Here is a 21,072-nt window from a genome sequence, read left to right as displayed (position 1 = left end):
ACAATTTAAATATCTTGCATTTAAAGACTGATATTATTTTCAAAATCATATAATCCTCATCAATGATGAGATTACTGCACATTTTAGGCTTAATATTAATAAATGTGCATTGTGCACATATAGTACTCCAAATAAAATGTAATTATAATTTTTATGCCACTAGCTCTCAAACAAAATGTCAGGATTTAATGTCAACAGATTACTATACTGAACTACACTTAGTATAAAATAAACATATTTTATAAACGTATTGATGCATTTATACACACACACACACACACACACAACCTTAATGTTTGCATACACAGGTGCACTCACCTGGGTGGCCCAGAGGTAGTCCAGTCTGAGTTTGAGATCCAGCTGTCTGCAGTGAAGCACCAAAGCTCCAGAAAACAGCAGCATTGCCAGAACCGGGTCATAGCTGTGTGTGTGAAAGAATCCACCTCTACACACACAATCACAATGACACCAATCAGATTATCAGATAAAATAGGGGGTCAGCCTTTTGACCAAAAACATTTACTTTTAAATTGGCTCCTGAGTTTCAATAATTTGACAACACATTTACATGTTCTCGGTTCTCTGGTGTCAGTTAATGGTGATATTACTGGCAGGTAAACTAAATATTTCTCACAAATCCCAGTTTAGGTAACCCTGAGATAATTAAACAACTATGAAGTACAAACACTCCTATAACCTTTGCGTTTAGCTCGACTCACCCTATGGCCTTCCGATAGCTGCTAGTCTCCATGACGACAGTGTGGAGGATGTTGAGAAGGAGAAGCAGGAGGATCTTGGGTAGTGATGACACACGGAGGTAGAGAGCCACAGATAGCGACGCCATCACACATGATAAAAATACATACGGAGTGTATTTGCACACCCCGGAGCCCACGCTGGTCCCGTTGACTGTGACAACTGTCACCATGGAGACATTGGAATTCCCCTCCAGTGACCACGGTACACATTCCACCTGTGTAGTTACAGCAACACAAACACACTCAACATCAGAAAGAAACTAACAGATGAACACTTATTTGGAAGTTATATATATGTTTTGATCGGTGTATATTCTATGAGCAAGATCCTCAGTCATACAGTTGTTACTCTCTTCTACTTTACACACACACACACACACTCACCACACACCCCTGGGTCACGGAGTACATCAGCAGCACCAGGAACCCACACAGAACCGTTCTGATCTGCAGGGTCAGACAGTCAGGAGAGCACTGAGAACACAAAGATAGGAAAGAGCAATCAGAAAACCTACAGAACAAATGCATACAAACAACTAGTTTGACATTTCCTGAAGAAAATTACTTCCATGATGCTAGAGCTCTGTGGATGGCTGCTAGGCGGTGCTATGCTGTTCTGTATGGTTGCTAAGGTGCTATGTGGCTGCTAGGTGGTGCTACCATGTTCTGTGTGGTTGTTAGGTGCTGCTATAGTGTTCTGGATTGTTGTCAAGGTACTTTGTGACTGCTAGGTGTTGCTAGGTTGCTCTAGGTGGTTGTTAAGGTGTTGCTATGTGGCTCCTAGGTGGTGCTTAGTTGCTCTGGGTTGTTGTTAAGGTGTTGCTATGTGGCTCCTAGATGGTTCTAGGTTGTTCTGGGTGGTTGTTAAGGTGTTGCTATGTGGCTCCTAAATGGTTCTAGGTAGCTCTGGATGGTTGTTAAGGTGTTGCTATGTGGCTCCTAGGTGGTGCTAAGTTGCTCTGGGTGGTTGTTAAGGTGTTGCTATGTGGCTCCTATGTGGTGCTAAGTTGCTCTGGGTGGTTGTTAAGGTGTTGCTATGTGGCTCCTATGTGGTGCTAAGTTGCTCTGGGTGGTTGTTAATGTGTTGCTTCATTAAGTGTCTACTATGTGGTGCTATGATGTTGTAGATGGTTGTTAGGTGATGCTAGGTCGCTCTGGGTAGTTGTTAAGGTGTTGCTATATGGCTACTGTTTGGTGCTAAGGTGTTCTGGATGGTTGTTAGGTGGTGCTTGGCTGGTCTGGATGGTTGTTAGGCTGCTAGGTGGTGCTAGGGTGATCCGGATGGTTGTTAGGTTGTGCTAGATTACTCTGAGTGGTTGTTAAGGTGCTAAGTAGCTGCTAGGTGGTTCCACTGTGTTCTGTGTGGTTGTTAGGTGCTGCTATAGTGTTCTGGATTGTTGTCAAGGTACTATGTGGCTGCTAGGTGTTGCTAGGTTGCTCTAGGTGGTTGTTAAATAAAAAAAAAATAAAAAAAATTAGCATCTGTTTTACTCACACCCGAGGCATCCTAGGTGTATATGACTTTCTTCTCTCAAGTTTATGATTCTACTATCATTCAAATTTAATGAGCAGGGCAAAGGACATCGCAAAATAATACACACACTCTTACACAAAACTAAAAATAAAATATAGAAAATGTATCTAAAGAGCCAAGTTTTGCTTTTGTTATGAATATAAAAACTTTTTTAGAATATAAAAGCCTAATATAACACACCCTTTCATGGTCATTCTTCAAGTGGGAATGAATTATCTTTTTTGAATATCTAAAAATGCAGAAAGTTTTGATTGAGGGACAGGTTTAGGGGTATGGGATAGAAAATACAGTTTGTACAGTATAAAAATCATTATGACTATGGAGAGTCCCCAACCTGGAGACCAGTGTTACCTGCACATGAGTGATGTGAAGGTACATCACACTTGCCATGTGGAAACATAAACAGAGAACCAGTAGAATCACAACCAGAAGACCTCTGCAGCAAGAGAAAGAAAGATCAAGAGAGAGGATGTTATATGCATGTATGTTGTATCTGAGCATGTAAAATGTGTGATCAATTTAGTGCGTTTGGCAAATAAAGAAAAGGTGTGTTATGTTAATGTGTCAGGTACTGTGTGTGTATTTTACATACTGAGGAATGATGAGAAAATAGACCACTGCAAAAAATGAAGTGAGGACAAGCGAGATAACCACCGCACTGATGAAGGCATCATCATACACTTGCTGATACTGTGTGACAAAGAGAGACAGAGACAATTTGACAGGTTGTAGCAATTATGCAGTCAGTTTTTCTACAGTCCATGTGTGTAAAGTTGTTTCTTCAACTTCTGTATGGGTGCGTTTGGGTCTACTAAAACAGATTTTCCCTGCACCATCATACACAAATGTATTCCACAATTTATTTTGTGATGAAAATGACAACAATGGAATAGCTTATTTATTTATTTATTTATTTATTCATTCATTTATTTATAAATGAAAGTGTGACTCTTTTGTCTTTTTGTGGCTAATTTTACAGCTAGCATTTAATCCTAAACAAACACAATTATCTACAATTTCCAGACAATTAAATTTGTTCAGAAGATTCGATCAAATTACAGCTTGATTAAAAATAAAAACACAAAAATATTATGTTCTGTTCAAATGATATTTAGCTTTTTTCCTTTGTGTTCTTTACATATCTTACTTTGTGTTCTTATTACATGTGCTATTCACCACCCTGTTGTCTCCTTGGTAACAAATTACACTTTAAAGGTGCCATCTGTAATGTTTGGCAAAAAAAATCAAGTCATACTCCACATTCCATAACAGATGGGGGCAGTATGCCTCAATAAAGTGAATTGGTCTACTCTAGAGTAACAAACGAGAAACGGCATAGTCTCTGTGCTCCGCCCCTACTTTCACAACAACACTACAGCCATAGCCGAAGCCTAACTGTGCGTTCAAAACTGGGCAAAAATCGCTCTTGCCGCTCTGCTCACGACGCTGCAGAAAGATTTGTGAGCGCTCAGAGCTCAGAGCGCTCTCTAACGTAGATCGAATGCTTATTTTGTATTTAAAGCGGCCGCAAAGCAAACAAGCTTGTTGATCTCGTGCAGACTAACCACAAGGAGTTATAACCTCATTAAATATTGTTGTGATCCTTTACTTAAGGGACACATCATAGATTAATACAAACGCTAAACAGCAATAATCAACCTGTCCTTTATTCTGCTTGAGAACTAATGTGCCAACTCTCAAGCATTCACCGTAGCCCCTTTCACACTGCACGTCGGACCCGCAATATTCCCGTAACATTGCCTGGTCGCCTTCTGTGTGAAAGCAACCACGTCCCGGAATTGATTACCGAATCGAACCCGGGTCGGGGACATAGTAACATTGCGGTAATCGATCCGGAACGAGCGCTGTGTGAACAAAAGCCAGATCTAATTCGGTATCGAAGTGATGACGCAAGTTATCGCGCGACTTTTTTACCGGCTGTTTTGAAGGAAGATCAACATTCGCGACGAAAACATATGTGCAAACTGTAATGAAGCAGAGATCAGTTAGTTCCTCACTTTCCGCACTGACGCAGATATCGTTTGCTTGCTTCAGTTAAAGTATAACGTGCCAAGCTTTGTCGACTCGTACATTACACGTCACGCGCTGATGTCACGTGTCGTTACGGGATCTTCAAGGGCTGTGTGTGAAAGTACGCACATATACCGGGTCATCACTGGCAGTGTGAAAGTGCCAAATCTAGCGACCAGGGAACAATTACAGGAAAACTTTACCCCTGTATTTGCCGGAATGGCAGTGTGAAAGGGGCTCGTGAGACACACGCAATTGACTCTTTTTACACGCTTTCACGCCACACATCAATTTTTTCAGTCAAAGAAAAACCACGAAGCAAAGAGGACACGGAGACCAACAGACTAGACAGAGCAGGTTAGTTATGATACATAGGGCTGTGCAAAAAATCGAATGCGATTTTCATGCACCTCTAATCAGTAAAGACGCTCCTGTAATTAGAAGTATATCTCCAGCATGTGCATTCAGATCAGGGTTGCCAGGTTTTCACAACAAATCCTACCCAGTTGCTTCTTAAAACTAGTCCAAAACTAGCCCAATCGCGTTTCCGGGAGGTTCCCCGATAAAAATTGCTTCCCGGGGTTAAAAAATAAATTTTTGGGAAGGGTTTCCCTGGTAAAATTAGCATTTTAGGGGGTAAATATCACATTATTGGTATTGGGATTGCTTCAAACCGCGGACATGAAAAACAACCGCAGACTTGGCAACACTGGTTCAGGTGGAGCGGCAGTAACTGCACAGAGCCTTAGTCTACCGACAACTAACACAAAATCGCTTTCAAAATCGACAAAGAATCGCCAGCGATTTTAACATCGATGTTGTGTAGATTGTCAGTGAATTACGGCTGTGTAGTAAATGCCAACCAGTGTTGCCAAGTCTGTGGTGGTTGTTTTTCATGTCCGCTGGTCACAGCGACCCCAATACAAATAACGTGATATTAAGCCCCTAAAATGTGAATTATACCAAGGCAACCCTGCTAAAAAAAACTATATTTTAACCCCAGGAAGCAATGTTTAATCGGGGAATCTTCTGGAAGCGAGATTGGGCTAGTTTTGAGAAGCAACTGGGCAGGATTTGTTGTGAAAACCTGGCAATCCTGATCTGAACACAGGAGCGTCTTTACTGATGAGATGTACATGAGTAAAGACATTCACAGCCCTATATAATAAAATGGGTAACGTTAAGTTATAGCTAGCTAATTATCAATTACAAAAACATTTCTATGTTATAACTTCCCGAAAACAAATACACAAACATATAAAACAAACTTCTAGCGAAATACTAACAGAATCTAACTTGCAAGTTCTGAGTCGAACCTCATTTCTTTCAGGTCCATCAGTTGTCTCCAGCGATTAAAAGCAGTGCCGATGTTTACTCTGGTATTCTTATCAGATGCCAAGGGCTTCAGCTATCCTTCCGCTCTCTTCTCTAAACTGAAAAAGTAGTGGGCTGTACTTTCCACACGATTGACATCAGGTTCAGGTACGCCCTGCGAGTTATTCGTGTATTCGTTGCAGGTTGGTGGTTATGTCGCCCGCATACCGCCTCCCACGGCCGAAACTGGTATTACAACACCTGCCGGGCCGGGGCTAGTAATGCTAATGCTAATTTAGGTTGATATCTCTGCAGCACTATAACTTGACATTTTTTTAATGACATCATCGCCCTTATTTCTTCTCATTCTTTTGATGCGTGTAGGTCATGTTATGGATATTTTTACCACAATTTCTGCATATGGCACCTTTAACAAACTTCATGAAGTGCAAAACTATTTTGTGGGCCTGTGGTGGTTTTGATTTAAAATTAAATTATTAAATCTTAATTCAACTGAAGAAGGATTTCAAAAGTAACAGTAATCAGTGTTGAAAAGTGTCATAGCAAAGTCACTTTTTTTTTTTTTTTTTGTAAACAGCCAGCCTTGCACTCTCTCCTGGGTTCACAAAATCCTGCGTGCATAAATTCTAATATATGGGTTGTGCTATTCTGTTGTAAATAAATCTTAACCAATGATTCCTCGTTGCATCTACTTTCGGAAGGCCAAATAAAGTGCTTTCAGTTTGGCACAGAAACACACAGCGTCTGCCTAACATGGCTGCATCAACACTACTGCGGTTCCCTTTCTGCCTTGCATGCCATGGCCTCACTTCAGGTCTATCAGGCCAAGCTGCACCGGCAGCTGCACAAGGGCAGTGGTGACCCAGGGATTTTGCAGGAGGCACGCACTGCTACCGACCTCGCTCTCCAGGTGACAAAGGTCACTGCGCACTCCTTGGGTCAGGTGATGTCCACTTGGGTGGTCCAGGAGCGCCACCTATGGCTGAACCTGGCAGACATGAGGGAGTCTGATCGGGCTCAGCTCCTCAACTCCCCGGTCTTCCAGGATGGCCTCTTTGGCGACGCGGCAGAGAGCTTTGCCCAGCAGTTCTCTGCCGCCCAGAAGCAGTCTGAGGCCATCAGACACATCCTGCCCCAGCGGCCCACTGCTGTCTCCAACCCGCCACCAGGGCAGTTGCCTCAGCCTGCTTGTCGCCGAGGGTGCCCCCCTGCGCCCTCCTCCACTCCAGCTCGGCCACAGCAGCAGCCTTCACCCCGGCCACAGCAGCAGCCTTCACCCCGGCCACAGTGAGGAGATGGCTACTGAATATGGTTACTCCATATGAGACCGCTTCAGCTCTGGCTTCACGACCGAGTCCCAAGATGGGCATGGCACAGACGTTGTGCAAGATCAGGGAGGACGAGGAGCAGGTCCTCATGGTTGTGCCTTTTTAGCCCAGCCGGACCTGGTTCCCCGAACTTATACTCCTCGTGACAGCACCTCCCTGACCAATTCCTCTGAGGAAGGACCTTCTTTCTCAGAGACGGGGCACCCTCTGGCACCCATGTCCTGATCTGTGGAACCTACATGTGTGGGTCCTGGACGGGTCATGGAAGGTTTAGGTACCTTGCCACCACAGGTGTTAGCTACTATCACTTCAGCTAGAGCCGTGTCCACCAGACACGCCTATGCTTTGAAGTGGATACCTCTTCGTCACTTGGTGTTCTTCATGGCATGAGGACACCTGGAAATGTCCGATTGGGTCAGTGCTTTCCTTTCTTCAGGAGGGGTTGGAACGAAGGCTGTCTCCTTCCACCCTCAAGGTCTATGTGGCTGCCATTTCGGCTCACCATGACCCTGTTGAAGGTAAGTCACTGGGGAGGCATGATCATCAGGTTCCTGAGAGGAGCAAGGAGGCTCAATCCTCCTCGCCCTCAGCAAGTCCTCTCTTGGGACCTCGCAGTGGTTCTATCGGCACTGCAGAGGGCTCCCTTCGAACCCTTGCTCTCAGTTGAGCTAAAGTTTTTATCTTTGAAAACTGCGCTCCTGACGGCTTTGGCTTCGGTGAAGAGGGTCGGGGACCTGCAGGCATTTTCAGTTGACGAAGTGTGCCTGGAATTCGAGCCAGCTAACTCTCACGTTATCTTGAGACCCCGGCCTGGGTACGTGCCCAAAATTCCCACCCCATTCGTAACGTCGAACGTGAACGACTGAAAGGGAAAGTCTTGGTTCAGCTGGCTCAGCTCCTCAGCGAAGACTTGAATGCGAGTTGCTTGTGTTGCTCCTTATATACCCGCTCTGCGGGGCAAAGCTTGCGATGGAAATCCCACAGACCAAGGTACTTTGTGTACCATTGGCTCGTTTTGTAACACTCGAAGGTGATTGGGCTCTTGGGCAAGATCCCATTCATAACGTCTTCGTTCCCTCCTTCAGGGAACGAGGGTTACATACGTAACCAAGACGTTCCTTATAACACCTTCTTTCTTTGCATGAACATTTGGGCAGCATTACGCAAATATTTCCACATTGTGATGTAGACATGTGGGCGTGTTTGAACAAGGCGTTTTAGCCCAGTCTGGATCAGCCTTCTCTCTTAGATTGAATAAATCCTTTGGTTGGAGACTTTGAGCTTTGTAAGTCTGCAGATCATATACATGCACAAATAGCTACATAAAAAAAAACTAAAGAAAAACAAATTCTGAGGGAGGGGCTTCATAAAAGCAGGAAATGATCAGCGTGTTTATAGGAGAAGGGACAGAGCGGTGTGGAATAAAGGTAAATTATGTGAAAAACTGTTTCTTTTCTTTTTTTACAAAACAAAGCATTAACACATGTTGGACTACACCCCATAAACACAATCAAGACAAAAAAAAAAAAAAAACAGTCAACCACCCCTTTAAATCTACAGGGATTTTAAAAAGTAGCAAAGATATATGAGACATGGTAAAGTTTCTAAGAAATAAAATAAAAATTACTGAAACATTTAAAGAGTTCAGTTCTGATAAGAATCTTTATGTAAAAGTGCCCAAAGTTGCAGAAAGACCTTGTGTGTGTTTGTGTAAGCATATGCTTTGTTGTATCTCTTGTAAGTGTCACAAGTAACATGTAGCACAAGTAGCAGCCTGCAGGAGATCAATGCAACACGCTGCTTTGTGCGTCAGCTTCATTAGAGTATAAAAACCACCATCCCTCTCTTTATAAGAACCAGATGCAATGTCATTATACTCCCAGAGAGAGCAGGGAAAGCCACTGTGCTCCTGCACACATGAGTGTGTATGTGTGTGTGTGTGTGAGAGAGAGAGAGAGAGAGAGAGAGAGAATATGTTGTGAGTTTGACAGATTTTCCTAAATCATTACTGTTGCCCCCATTCTGTTAGGGTGGGCGGACGTCTTACATGAATCGAAGATGGGAGGGATTGGAGAGGACTGAATATAGGCAAAGAAATAGAGGACAGAGCAATGGAGAGAGCTAGAGAGAAAGGAGAGTGCGAGAGAGATGAGGGGGAGAGAGGATGTTGAAAGTGAGAGGAGACAGGGAGTCACGAAGCTCAACAGAACAATGCGGGGGATGCGGCGTGTGTGTCTGAGGAAATTCTTCAATCCATCTCCCTCACATTTCGCCAAGTCACTCCTGCCAATGCCCTGGATTGGCTACTGCTTTATTAGGGACACCGGGGCAGGTTGTCACACTTTTCACTTTGCCGGATATTTCCTTGAGTAGGTTTATTTTGTTCAAGTTTCTGCATAGCCATAAACCACCATTCAAAAGTTTGGGGTCAGTATGATTTATTTTTAATTTTTTTAGTCTGAAAGGAGTCTTAAAGACTTTTATAGTGTTACAAAAGAAAAATCTAAATACTGACCAAATTAATTCCTAGCAATGCATATTACTAATCAAAAATTAAGTTTTGACATATTAATGGTAGGAAATGTACAAAATATTTTCATGAAACATGATCTTTACTTATATATCCTAATGATTTTTGGCATAAAAGAAAAATAGATAATTTTGGCCAATACAATGTTTGCTATTGCTTAAAATATACCCTAGTGACTTAAGACTGGTTTTGTGTTCCAGGATCACAAATATATATTATACTGTTACATTACAATAATTCAGTTTTTATTGTATTTTTATCAAATAAATGCAGGCTTGGTTAGCATTAGGGACTTCTTTGAAACACATAAAAATAAAAAGTAAAAGATACCAGAATTTAACCAATAGCAGGATATGTTATTACACCAAATGGGGTAAGTTGTCACAATTCAACTTGCCATTAAACATTGTATTGTTGACATTTTAGTTTTATTTAGACTGTAAAATATTAAAATAACCAATGGAAGAAAAAAAAATAGATATGGCAACTTTGGCCAGCAAATATTTCAGTTAAAAATAATTTCAATATATGTATGACATTTAAAACCAGACATTAAACTCTGGGGGTCAGATGTATGTCTTTGTGGTTTTATGCTGTTTACTCATTTTCCCATCAACTGTAGCAAGAAATCATTCTATTTTAAAAGGTTCAAACCCTCTCTGACAACTATCCCCATGTGACAACTAGTCCTGCTCTCACCTACATGTTTACCCATCATACATCTGTGTGTACTCACTCTCTGCTCTCTCTCTCTGCTCCTGTATGTGAGGGTAATGAAGTTGAGGTCTGTCGTCTCTGACTCTGTCTGTCGTGCTTCTATCAGACGGCCGATGTAACGGTTCACTCTGGTCCCGGGAGAGTTCTGCACCATGCCTGCTGAAAATGACGTCCGATTACGCAGCTTCTCAGAAGCTGTTCGTAGCGCACGTCTCTGGAAACACAGGGGAAATTTACATTGAAATAGAGTTTTGCAGATTCTAAATTTGAAAATTTAAGTTTAGATACAAATAACTCCCAGTTCAACTGAAATTAGGATTTTTTTTGTAAATAGTGAAAAAAATAATAATGATAATAATAATAATAATAAAAATGATTTTGGTTTGTTCTATATGCAAAGCTAGGATATGACTTCAAAAGATTTCAAATATATTGCAAGAAATCATATGGACCTCTTTTATGGTGCTCTTTTGAGTTTGACTGTGTTAACATTACAAAATTACTTTATTTGTGTGCATACAGCTTTACAATGACACGATGATGAGTGTGTGATTACAAAAGATAAGTTTAAGTTAAACTACCACATTACAGTTAGGTAAAAAGAAAGAACAGCACACTCACGTGTACTTTTTAAACTCATCTACACACACATCAACAGTACATGGTGACAGATGGGTGTTCAACACATCTCAGCATATTTTCTCACACATGCAGTGGTGATAAGATCTTTAATTATGCAGTGATACAAGTCAAAACACACACACACAGAGAGAGAGAGAGAGAGAGAGAGAGAGTCAGACATTATGAGAACAGTAAATCTGCAGTAGTGATTGGATCTGTGTGCAATCATCCACTCATCTGAAGGAGTGGCATTAGAGAGTGCACTGGATTAACACAGTGAATGTGATTTGTGTGGGTGTGAAATGTGACTTTGGGTGATTTGGGGATCTTGGATTATTAAATGAAGGAAGATTAAAAAAAAAAAACAGCAATCACAGTATACAGTATCATCAGCAATGGAACTTTTCGATGACTGTTTGTGACATCATGACATGGTGATGTCTTACTTCATAAATATTAATTGGATTATCAATACTCATGAGCCGAACCTTTGACAGTTTGGCTCTTGTGGAGATACACTTGACTACATTACGGCAGATCGTTTTGATATGCTACTTCAATTGAACATCAGACCGCAACTGACCTAAACTGAAACTGGTGTGGTTTTATGCTTAAATCTGTTTATGTTTGGACAACATGAATCCCCGACTTTCATAGCCAGGTTTAATATACACTTAAATATAAATATTTCGGTAACACGTTAGAATAAGGTTCCATTAGTTAATATTAGTCAATGTTTTAATTAACAAGAACAAACAATGAACAATAAATGTATTACTGTATTTATTAATCTTGTAAATGTTAGTTAATGAAAATACAGTTATTCATTGTAAGTTAATGTTAATTCACAGTGCATTAACTAATGTTAACAAGCACAACTTTTGCATTAGTAAATGATGAAATTAACATTATCTAAGATGAATACTGTAAATGCTGTAGAAGGTTTTTTTCTTGCTTAGTCCATGTTAACTAAAGAAGTTAACTATACATTAACTAATGGAACCAATATTTCTTAATATTCGTTACCATTTTGTCTTACTGTATAAGTAAATACAGTATGAGTTCAGCCGCAGTCATTTGTATGACCAAACTATTACCTTCATTCATTTTGCCGGTTTCGATGCAGGGATTTTGTGGGTCAGTGGGTAGATGTTTGGTTCAGACATCTGAATATTCTCTTTTTATAAATATCTAACTCTAAAATAATATCTGATGTTACAATTGTAAGGCAAGAATACACTACATGACTTAAAAAGAATTTAAAACACAAGGCATCATACACTTGTGTTGTTCTGAATACAACAAGCTCACACAGAAACGTACGTCTTGTTGCTGGGAGACATGACAAATGAAAACAATGCGTTCTAAAATTGTCTCAAAATCTCAAACATGTTTATTATCCTCTTAGCTAAAAATTGGAGTCTGTGACTATCGTACACTGTGCAATTTCTGTGAAATCTGTTAATTCCAACTGTCCAAAATCAAAGGTTGTGTAGTGTTTTCCTGATATTCCGGATGTTAAAACAGTTTCAACCAACTAGAAAGCTATTTAATATCAGTCAGCTATGTTTACTTGATGTGAAAAAAAGTGGCAGCCCCTGGTCCTCCTTGTTAATAATCCCGCACCTTGTCATCATCCTCACACGTCATGACGTTGGAGAAAGGGATCTCAGCCTTGAACATCTTTCTGCAGTGCATGAGCTGCACCAGCAGGTAACAGACGGTCTTAAACTTCATCCTTTTCGCTGGCTTTATGTCTGATAGGATCAGCCCAGGAAAAATCTGCAGAGAGAGAGAAAAAGAGGGGGTGGGAAGAGATGTGGAATGAGGAAAGAGAAGAGATTAACTGAATGTGAGAAAATGGCTGCAGTGACTGTTGGCTGAAAAAAAAAATGAAGTGGCTTAAAAAAGTTATATAAAGAAGACGCTTCTAATCCATTTGTAAAGAACTCCAGATAGACTAGGCTTTTGATTGTGCATGTGTGAATCAGTTTGCGTTGCACTCATCTCTCACATTTGGAAGATACAGTTTTGCAACTCAAACCTTTAACAGAAATAGACATCTTATGGATGTTCAGGTTATCAGACCTTAGAGAGACTTGATTATCATCAATGTTGAATATAGTTGTGCTGCTTACAATTTTTGTAAAAACCATGATATATAAAAAAAAAATTCAGGACTGTTTGATGAAACAAATTTCGAAGTTCACAACAAATGTTTGTCCAATTGCATGCTGCGAAACTTCTTTAAGAATGAATGCTTCCTTTTACTACTATAACTTTAGCAATAAAAATAGCAATAACAAGAAGCAAATAATAATGTAAATATAGTCTATTTAAATGCCCCACTTCCTTTTTCAAAATAAAAAATGTCAACAGAGGAAAGACAGCTGCTCATCAACTGATTTCTGAGGTGCTTTAAAAAAGCCAACTGGTTCAATGGCTCTGTTTTGTTGTCAATAGTTATTAATCAAATGCAGTCATTTTCACAACCAGTAAAATTACCAAATCTTTACTGCCAATGTAGTGATGTAAGAAGAGAAACATAATACTACCCAGTAATATTACTGCTTAAAACATGCTCACTTTTAACAATCCAGTCAAATTCTGGATAAAACCAAGTTTCCCTTTTACTTTTTTTACAGTTTCATTTAATTAAAAATAAAAACACCACATTCCAGAAGTGAAATGCTTTACTGCAGTATGGTGTCATGTTGTGTATGATGATGTGTTTGTACCTTCCTTCTGTGTGAGGGCACGATGAAGAACGTCTCGATGGCATGTTTGCTAAGGAAAGCGTGTCTCTCGTTGCCAAATCCCGGCTCCACCTCGTAATCTCCATTCAGACATTCCAGTGTTGCCTTGGTGATATGAACTTTCCTGTTGGGGGAGGGGCAAACAATTAAACTCTCACCTTTCTGAGAATACACCTTTCACCTATCTGAATATGTTTTTAAATGTGGTGAGTGACTGACCCAGGCAATCCTCCTGCCTCCATCATGTTGGCCAGTGTCACATCATTGGACCAGACATCATACTGCCACTTGCGGAGCCCCAGAACCCCGCACAGCACACGGCCCGTGTGCAAACCCACACGCATGTTCAGGTCCACCTCAGTCGCTTCCGCAACAGACCTGATTATACACATATATTCACAAAAAAGGTCAACTTTTTATTTTCGATGATACATATGGTGGGTCTTTATACTGAAACCTACTGGTACATAAGTTTTCCGTTTTAGCAATGGGTTCTCCAAACATTTGACACAAATTTACAAATTTAGGTAATATATTTTGACAAATTTAGGTGATCTCAAAATGCTGGCAGCCAATAGAGTTTTTTTTTATTTCAAATAAAATAAAATAATTTCAAATACCCATCCAATGTGCAATTTTTTTGTGTGCTAAATAAATAAACATTTAAGTAAATTAACTGATTTCAAAGAAAATGTGCAAATATCATGAAATTGTAATTCCAAACCAGGGAACTGGAAAGGTCCTTAAAATGTCAGCTATAATTTTAGTTATAATCTGCTGTTCAATATCTTATTGTCTAAATATTATTTGAAAATAAAATTTGCCTCTAAACTATAGTGATGTTCAAGCTGTGTACAACCTGTTTTCTTCATTAAGATGTCTGTTTTTTTATTTTTATTTTTTTTATTAATTAGTTAAACCTGTTCACAAACCATTTTAAATAATTCATTAGTAGATCAAAAGATAAACAAAAGATTAAAGTTATTTGAACTTTTTAAAAATTGCGATAAAAAGTAGTGACAGATATTCCATACTATGACATAAATTTGAGTGAAAAAAAAAAAATGTAGGGCCAGACTTGGTTTTGTTTGTAACATGGAGTCAGAGATGGTCGGATCCATATGCATGTAGTTTATTATAGAGTGGTCAAACAGGCAGTAATCCAACAACGGCGTCAAGTGTGTAAAGGGGTATCCAAAATCAGTAACAGTACCAGGCTGAGGTCGGGGCAGGCGGCAGAGAATCAAAGGCGGTTTACACAATCCAAAATCAGACACGGAAAGAATAAACACTAAGAAACCAATCGGAAATGCTGAGAGTCCAATGAGAGTCCAAACACAGTATATATAGGGGAGTGGTAATGGGGAATACCTGGTGGTGATTAGCCCTAAGCACAGGATTATGGCAAATGGAGTTGGGAATGGAAATGGACACCAAATACAAGAGTCCTGAGTGGAGTGCCCTCTACTGGAGTTCATGGGCACTCCAGCTGATGATCGTGACATTGTTAATCAATTAAGATGAGGGTTATTATAACTAAAAATAAAACCATGAAAACATTCTCATTACTTAAAATATAACATTGACTGAAATAAAATAAAATAAAATAATAACATAATAATAACTCAATGACACTAAAATAACACTAAATGATCAGCGATAGAAAATAAATAGTTTTGACATTTTGATAAAAAAAATGAAGGTACAAAAAAATTAAACATATGCATGGATGATTCATATACAGCAAGTTCTATAGCAAATGGATCTTAAATGTATTTTAAATCACCACATATAATCACCATAACAAACAAAACCACAAACAACAAGAAAGGTCCTAGAAAAATGCATTGGAAAAAACCTGTGGGAACCCAGTACACCATATTTTCCCATCTAGAAAACTAGAGTCAGGTTTTTTCCTCTTTTTCAAAAGCTCTTTATTCTCTCCTCATCGCTCACTATAATGCCGGATCTGATGATTGAAGAGAGAGAGAGTTTTGGCAGGAGGAATTTCTTCTCCGTTTGCTACCAGCACAAAAGCAGGAGATCTACACTAATGTGAGATGGAAAGTGTATGTATGTGTGTGTGTGTGTGTGTGTGTGAGAGAGAGAGAGAGAGAGAGAGAGAGACAGAGACAGAGAGAAAGAGATGTATTTCTGTGTAAGTGTGAGTTCTGGTCCGTGTATGCATGCGTGTGTATGCATATTCTAGCACCTGTGTGAGGTGATAAGAGACTGCAGCAGTGAAAGCCGCCTTAAAAATTCAGAGCAGAGAAATGAATATAGTGGTCTCACACACACTCACACACAAATAAAATCACTCTAGCTTACAAATACAGTCTGTCAGATGATCGTAGCAGCTGCTGCTGTTGTTAAAAAAGTGACTGGTGTTAAAACAAAATGAGATTTGGCCACAAACACTCACGTGATGGTGTCGATCATGTCCAGACCCATCTCCACACAGCAATGAGCATGGTCTGCTTGGGCTGGGTCAGGCCGGACACACAGTAATAACAGTCTCCCAAGATCTTAATCCTCCTGCAATGGTTTTCCTGCCAATCAGAGTTGTTTAAGAGACACACAAAGCCAATAAATTGGATATACAGTTGAAAGCAAGTCTGATGATTAATGTCACTTCTCCTCAGGTTATAAAGAATCTGATTTCTTACGTATATACGCAATTTCTGAGTGAATGAAAGAATGATTATAGTACTGCTAAAACAATCTATTACTATTTTTCCATATTTTGACAGCTAATAATTGAGCAGATGAGAGTACTTACCAATCAAAATGAAGAAATATTAAATAAACTTCTCTGTTATTGTGCTTGTCACTTTATTTGGAACTTGCGTTCCAAGTCACAAAATGCCTATAGCAAAAATATGTATTGACAAATAGGTTTATAGTGAATTTTAAGTGTGTTGACCAATTTAAAACCAAACTAAATTTTCTACACTTAATCAAAATGTTTGGGCTCAGTAAGATTTTATTTTGTTTATGAAATATTTTTATTCATCAAGAATGAATTAAATTTAACAAAAGTGACAGTGAAGACATTTATAATGTTACAAAAGATCTAATGCAGTTATATTAAATGAATCCTGAAAAAAAATAATCCACAAAAAAATCAAGCAGCACAAATGTATTCAGTATAGATAATAATAAGAAATTCTTCTTGAAAACCAAATCAGCATGTTAGACTAATTTCTGTAGGATGACGTGACCAAACAGACTAAAAGAGACACTTTGTCAGATTTACAAAACTACAAACACACCCAGATTCTGATACAACCTTCTGCAAATATATCAGGATTAGGCCCTCCACATTCATTAAACAGAACAATAAAACACTTTAAACTAAAGAAAGTGAGACAAACAGAAAGATAGAAAAGAAGAAACTCTACAGATCGAGTGTTCTATTTCATTAGAAATGCACCATCTGGCACCACAGGGCAGGAGGAGACTGTGGGAAACCCCCTGTCACAACACACACACACACACACACGCACCATCTGTGTCAGTCATTTCCAACTGTTATCTGAATTTCAAACTGTCAAACTTGAAAATAGTTTTAGCTTTTGTGACAGAGAGCTGCATTTCACAATAAGTTTTGCTTTTCTCTGGAACAGACTGTATTTAGCCTGAGATTTACAATTGCTGATTTGGAGATACAGAAAGACAAAAGTGAGCCATGAAAGGAAAATTACAAAGGTGAAAAATGTGAAGCTAACTCCTTTTAATCCTTTCTAATACACAAGAAACCACAGTTTCCCATTCAGTCGGTCCGCACGACGTTACGTCAGAAAGAGACTGACAAATGGGGTCCACCCAAGAGTCGTAACAAAACGAGCCAGTGGTACACAGTGTACCTGGTCTGCGGGATTTGCATCATTGAGCTCCACCCCACTGTGTGGGTAATATAAGGAGCAGCACAACCAACTCACATTCTAGCTTTCGCTTCAGAACCGAGCACATCTCCTGCTGTTTTCCCCGGAGTTTTTACAAAGCACGTTCAGCTGGTGTTGGTTATGACAACGTGATTCAGTGGGTTCGTCAAGAGCTTCCTGCCTTCAGCTCCAGCGTTCCCCTGAGCGCTTCAGCACCACTGAAAGAGCTTCCTGCCTTTCAGCTTCCAGCGTTCCCCTGAGCGCTTCAGCACCACTGAAAGAGCTTCTAAAGAGTTCAGGTTGTGTTTGCGTCTTTTTAAAGAGGTCTCATGTTCTCATTGCAGGAACATGACCATCTCAGTGTAAAGATCTAGACTTGATTACCTTAAAAGGTACAGAGAACCCTCTGCCACACCCCATTCTAAGCTCCTCTTCTCGTAAGAAGGCTACTTCGGCTGGTGGCCGAAGTGATCTGAGGGTTACCATGTGGGCTTTCCCGACGAGCCAGCCTCCTCACTCCACACCCCCCTCACAAGGTAGAAGGGGGTTGAATTCCAAGATGAAGTTGCTGGACCCTCTCAGGTCCTGCCATATCATTCGGGGCTCTGGAGGAAGACCAGATGTCGATCGCCACATTACAAGGTGGGCTTGAGTCCTCGGGAGATGAAGATTCGGATGCATTTCCTTTCTCAGGAGTGCCAGCATTGCCCGAGTCTGATCCCGAGCTGATGGCCGTACTTTACCAGGCAGCTGAGAGCATCAGGCTTGAGTGGAATCCTCCACCCTGTCCCGAGCACTCAAGGCTGAACGATTGTTTCGTGCTCAGTGCTGATCGCGAGGATCCCCACTGGTTCCTTCTTCCCACAGGTGCACCAGTAAGTGACCAGTTCATGGAAGGCACATTTTAATGCTCGAAACCGTTCTGGTATGCCAAAGGTATGCTGGGGATTCCCCCAGTGGAGCATTTCTGTTGAGATGCAATTGTGTCCTCAGAGCACCTCCACATAGTGTTGGTAGTCCCAAGCTTCCGTCCAAGGCCTGTAAGTTCTCATCCATGCTTGTGGCCAAGGCTTACAGAGCTGTGGGTCAGGCCGATTCAGCACTGAACACCATGGCCACCATTTAGGTTTACCAGGCCAAGGTGCTCAAAAAGCTGACGGGGCCAGTGCTGACCCAGAGGTTTTGCAGGAAGCGCGCACTTTTTTGCAGGTTACTGCATGCTCCTTGGGTTCAGGTGATGTCCACTTTGATGGTCCAGGGAGTGACACCTATGGCTAAACCTGGCAGTTCAATCTGAGGCCATCAAGCATATTTCTTGCCCAGTGGTCTGCTGCCTGCCTCCACACTGCCACTGGCGCAGCCACCTCAGTCTGCTTGTCACTGAGGGCACCCCACTGTGGTCTCCTCCACTCCCGCTCGGACATAACAGCAGCCTTCACCCCAGCAGCAGCGAGGAGATGGCTGCAGAAGGGCGGTGCAGCCCGTCTCTGCCCCAAACCTGCCAAGCGCCAGGGAAAGCGGCGTTCCTAAGACCGGCAACCCGGAGTTGAATCCTCCTTGAATCCTTTGTTCTCATTTTCTTTTTGTTCTTTTTGTTCTTTTTGTTCTATTTTTCTTTTTGTTCTTTTTGTACCCACACCTTCATTAAAAGAGCCGTTTTCTCTACCTCTACATCTTTTCTCGGTATGGAAATAGACTGGGTCACCATGTTCGCCCAGCTTATGAACGAGTGTACGCAGTCACTGCTGAACTGCCAGTCAACTCAAGGGCAAGAGAGAGGTTCCACTGAAACTATTTCAGAAGCTCCTGGGGCATACAGCATCTGCAGCGGCAGTCATACCACTCGGTTTGCTTCATATGAGACCGCTTCAGCACTGGCTTCACAAACGAGATAGACATGGCAACAGGGCATGCTCCAAGTGACCATCACTTAGGCTGCCTCCGACCCTTCACCCGTGGTTGGACCTCTCATTTCTATTGACTGGCATTCCCCTAGAACCAGTGTCCAGACATGCTGTTGTGTCAACAGATGCCTCTGCCACAGACTGGGGTACTATGTGCAACGGGCATGCTGCATCAGGTTCCTGGACAGGACCCCGACTTCAGTGGAATGTCAATTGCTTCGACTTGCTTGCCCTGCACTGCTTCATGGCCCTGCTGAGGTACAAGCACATTTTAGTCCATACAGACAACACTGTAACGTACATCAACCATCAGGCCAGTCTATGCTCTCATTGCATGTTGCAACTCTCTCAACATCTCCTCTTGTGGAGTCAGAAGCATCTGAGGTTGTTTCATGCCATTCATACCCAGGGCAGGCTCAATAGTGCAGCCGACGAACTTTCACGTCAGCAGTCTCGCCCCGAGAAATGGAGACTCCACCCCCAGTTGTTTCAGCTGATTTGGGAACGCTTCAGAGACACTCAGGTAGACCTCTCCTCTCCAGAGAAATTTCCACTGCCAAAATGTTTTACTCCCTGACTGAGGGCACCCTTGGCACAGACACTCTGGTGCACAGCTGGCCAGTGGGCCTGCGCAAATATGCGTTTTCCCCAGTGAGCCTTCTTGCACAGACGTTGTGCAAGATTAGGGAGGACGAGGAGCAGGTCTTCATGGTTGTGCCTTTTTGCATGCTCATGGTAAGTCTCTAGGGAAGCAGGATCTGGTCATCAGGTTCCTTAGAGCGACCAGGAGGCTCAATCCGCCTCACCCTCATCATGTTCCTTCTTGGGACCTTGCAGTGGTTCTATCTGCATTGCAGAGGGCTCCCTTCGAACCCTTGTTCTAAAGTTTTTATCATTTAAAACTGCGCTCCTGGCGGCTCTGGCTTCGGTTAAGAGGGTCAGGGACCTGCAGGCATTGTCAGTTGACGAAGTGTGCCTGGAATTCGGGCCGGCCAACTCTTATGTTATCTTGAGACGGCCTGGATATGTGCCAAAAATTCCCACCACTCCTTTTAGAGATCAAGTGGTGAACTTGCAAGTGCTGCCCCTGGAGGACGCAGACCCAGCCCTGGCGCTGCTCTCTCCGGTACGTGCACTCTGCACTTATGTTGACAGAACTCAGTGCCCCAGACAAGCTTTTTGTTTGTTTACGGAGGCCATCAGAAGGAAAGGCTGTATCCAAGCAGAGGTCATCCCCTGGATAGGTGATGCTATTGTCCTGGCTTAACAGGCTCAAGACCTGCCATGCCGCCTAGGGGTGAGTGCTCACTAAACTAAAGTGTATGCCCCTCCTGGGAGCTGGCGCATGATGCTTTGCTAACAGACATCTGTAGAGCTGCGGGCTGGGTGACACCTACACATTTGCGAGATATTATATCTCAGTGTAGAGCCTGTGTCCCCAGGTACTTCACACCCATGCCCCACCGCTCAGCCTGTGTGTAGACTAGGTTGCCCCATGTGTTGTGATTCCCCTTTTTCTGGGCAATCCCACATGTTATTTCCACAGTAAGTGTGTGTCTTTACCCTTGGCAAGCACCTTGCCAGCTCTGTTGAAACTTACACACTGCGGGCTGGGTACATCAGAGTTTCATGTGTATCACCAACACATGGTTGATACCTGCCTTTGTAAGTCAT

At 41.7% G+C, this 21,072-nt stretch overlaps 1 pseudogene; it reads right to left on the bottom strand.

Annotated features, from left to right (window-relative positions):
• The window catches only part of LOC113079766 (adenylate cyclase type 1-like), a 28,631-nt pseudogene extending 10,651 nt beyond the window's left edge, over nt 1-17,980 (bottom strand).
• Nucleotides 17,981-21,072: the final 3,092 nt, after the last annotated feature.

Source organism: Carassius auratus, unplaced genomic scaffold (genome assembly GCF_003368295.1).
Source record: "Carassius auratus strain Wakin unplaced genomic scaffold, ASM336829v1 scaf_tig00029172, whole genome shotgun sequence".
NCBI classification, from domain to species: Eukaryota; Metazoa; Chordata; class Actinopteri; order Cypriniformes; family Cyprinidae; genus Carassius; species Carassius auratus.
Note: the sequence above shows the minus strand (reverse complement) of the source record. Positions and strands in the feature narration are given on the sequence as shown.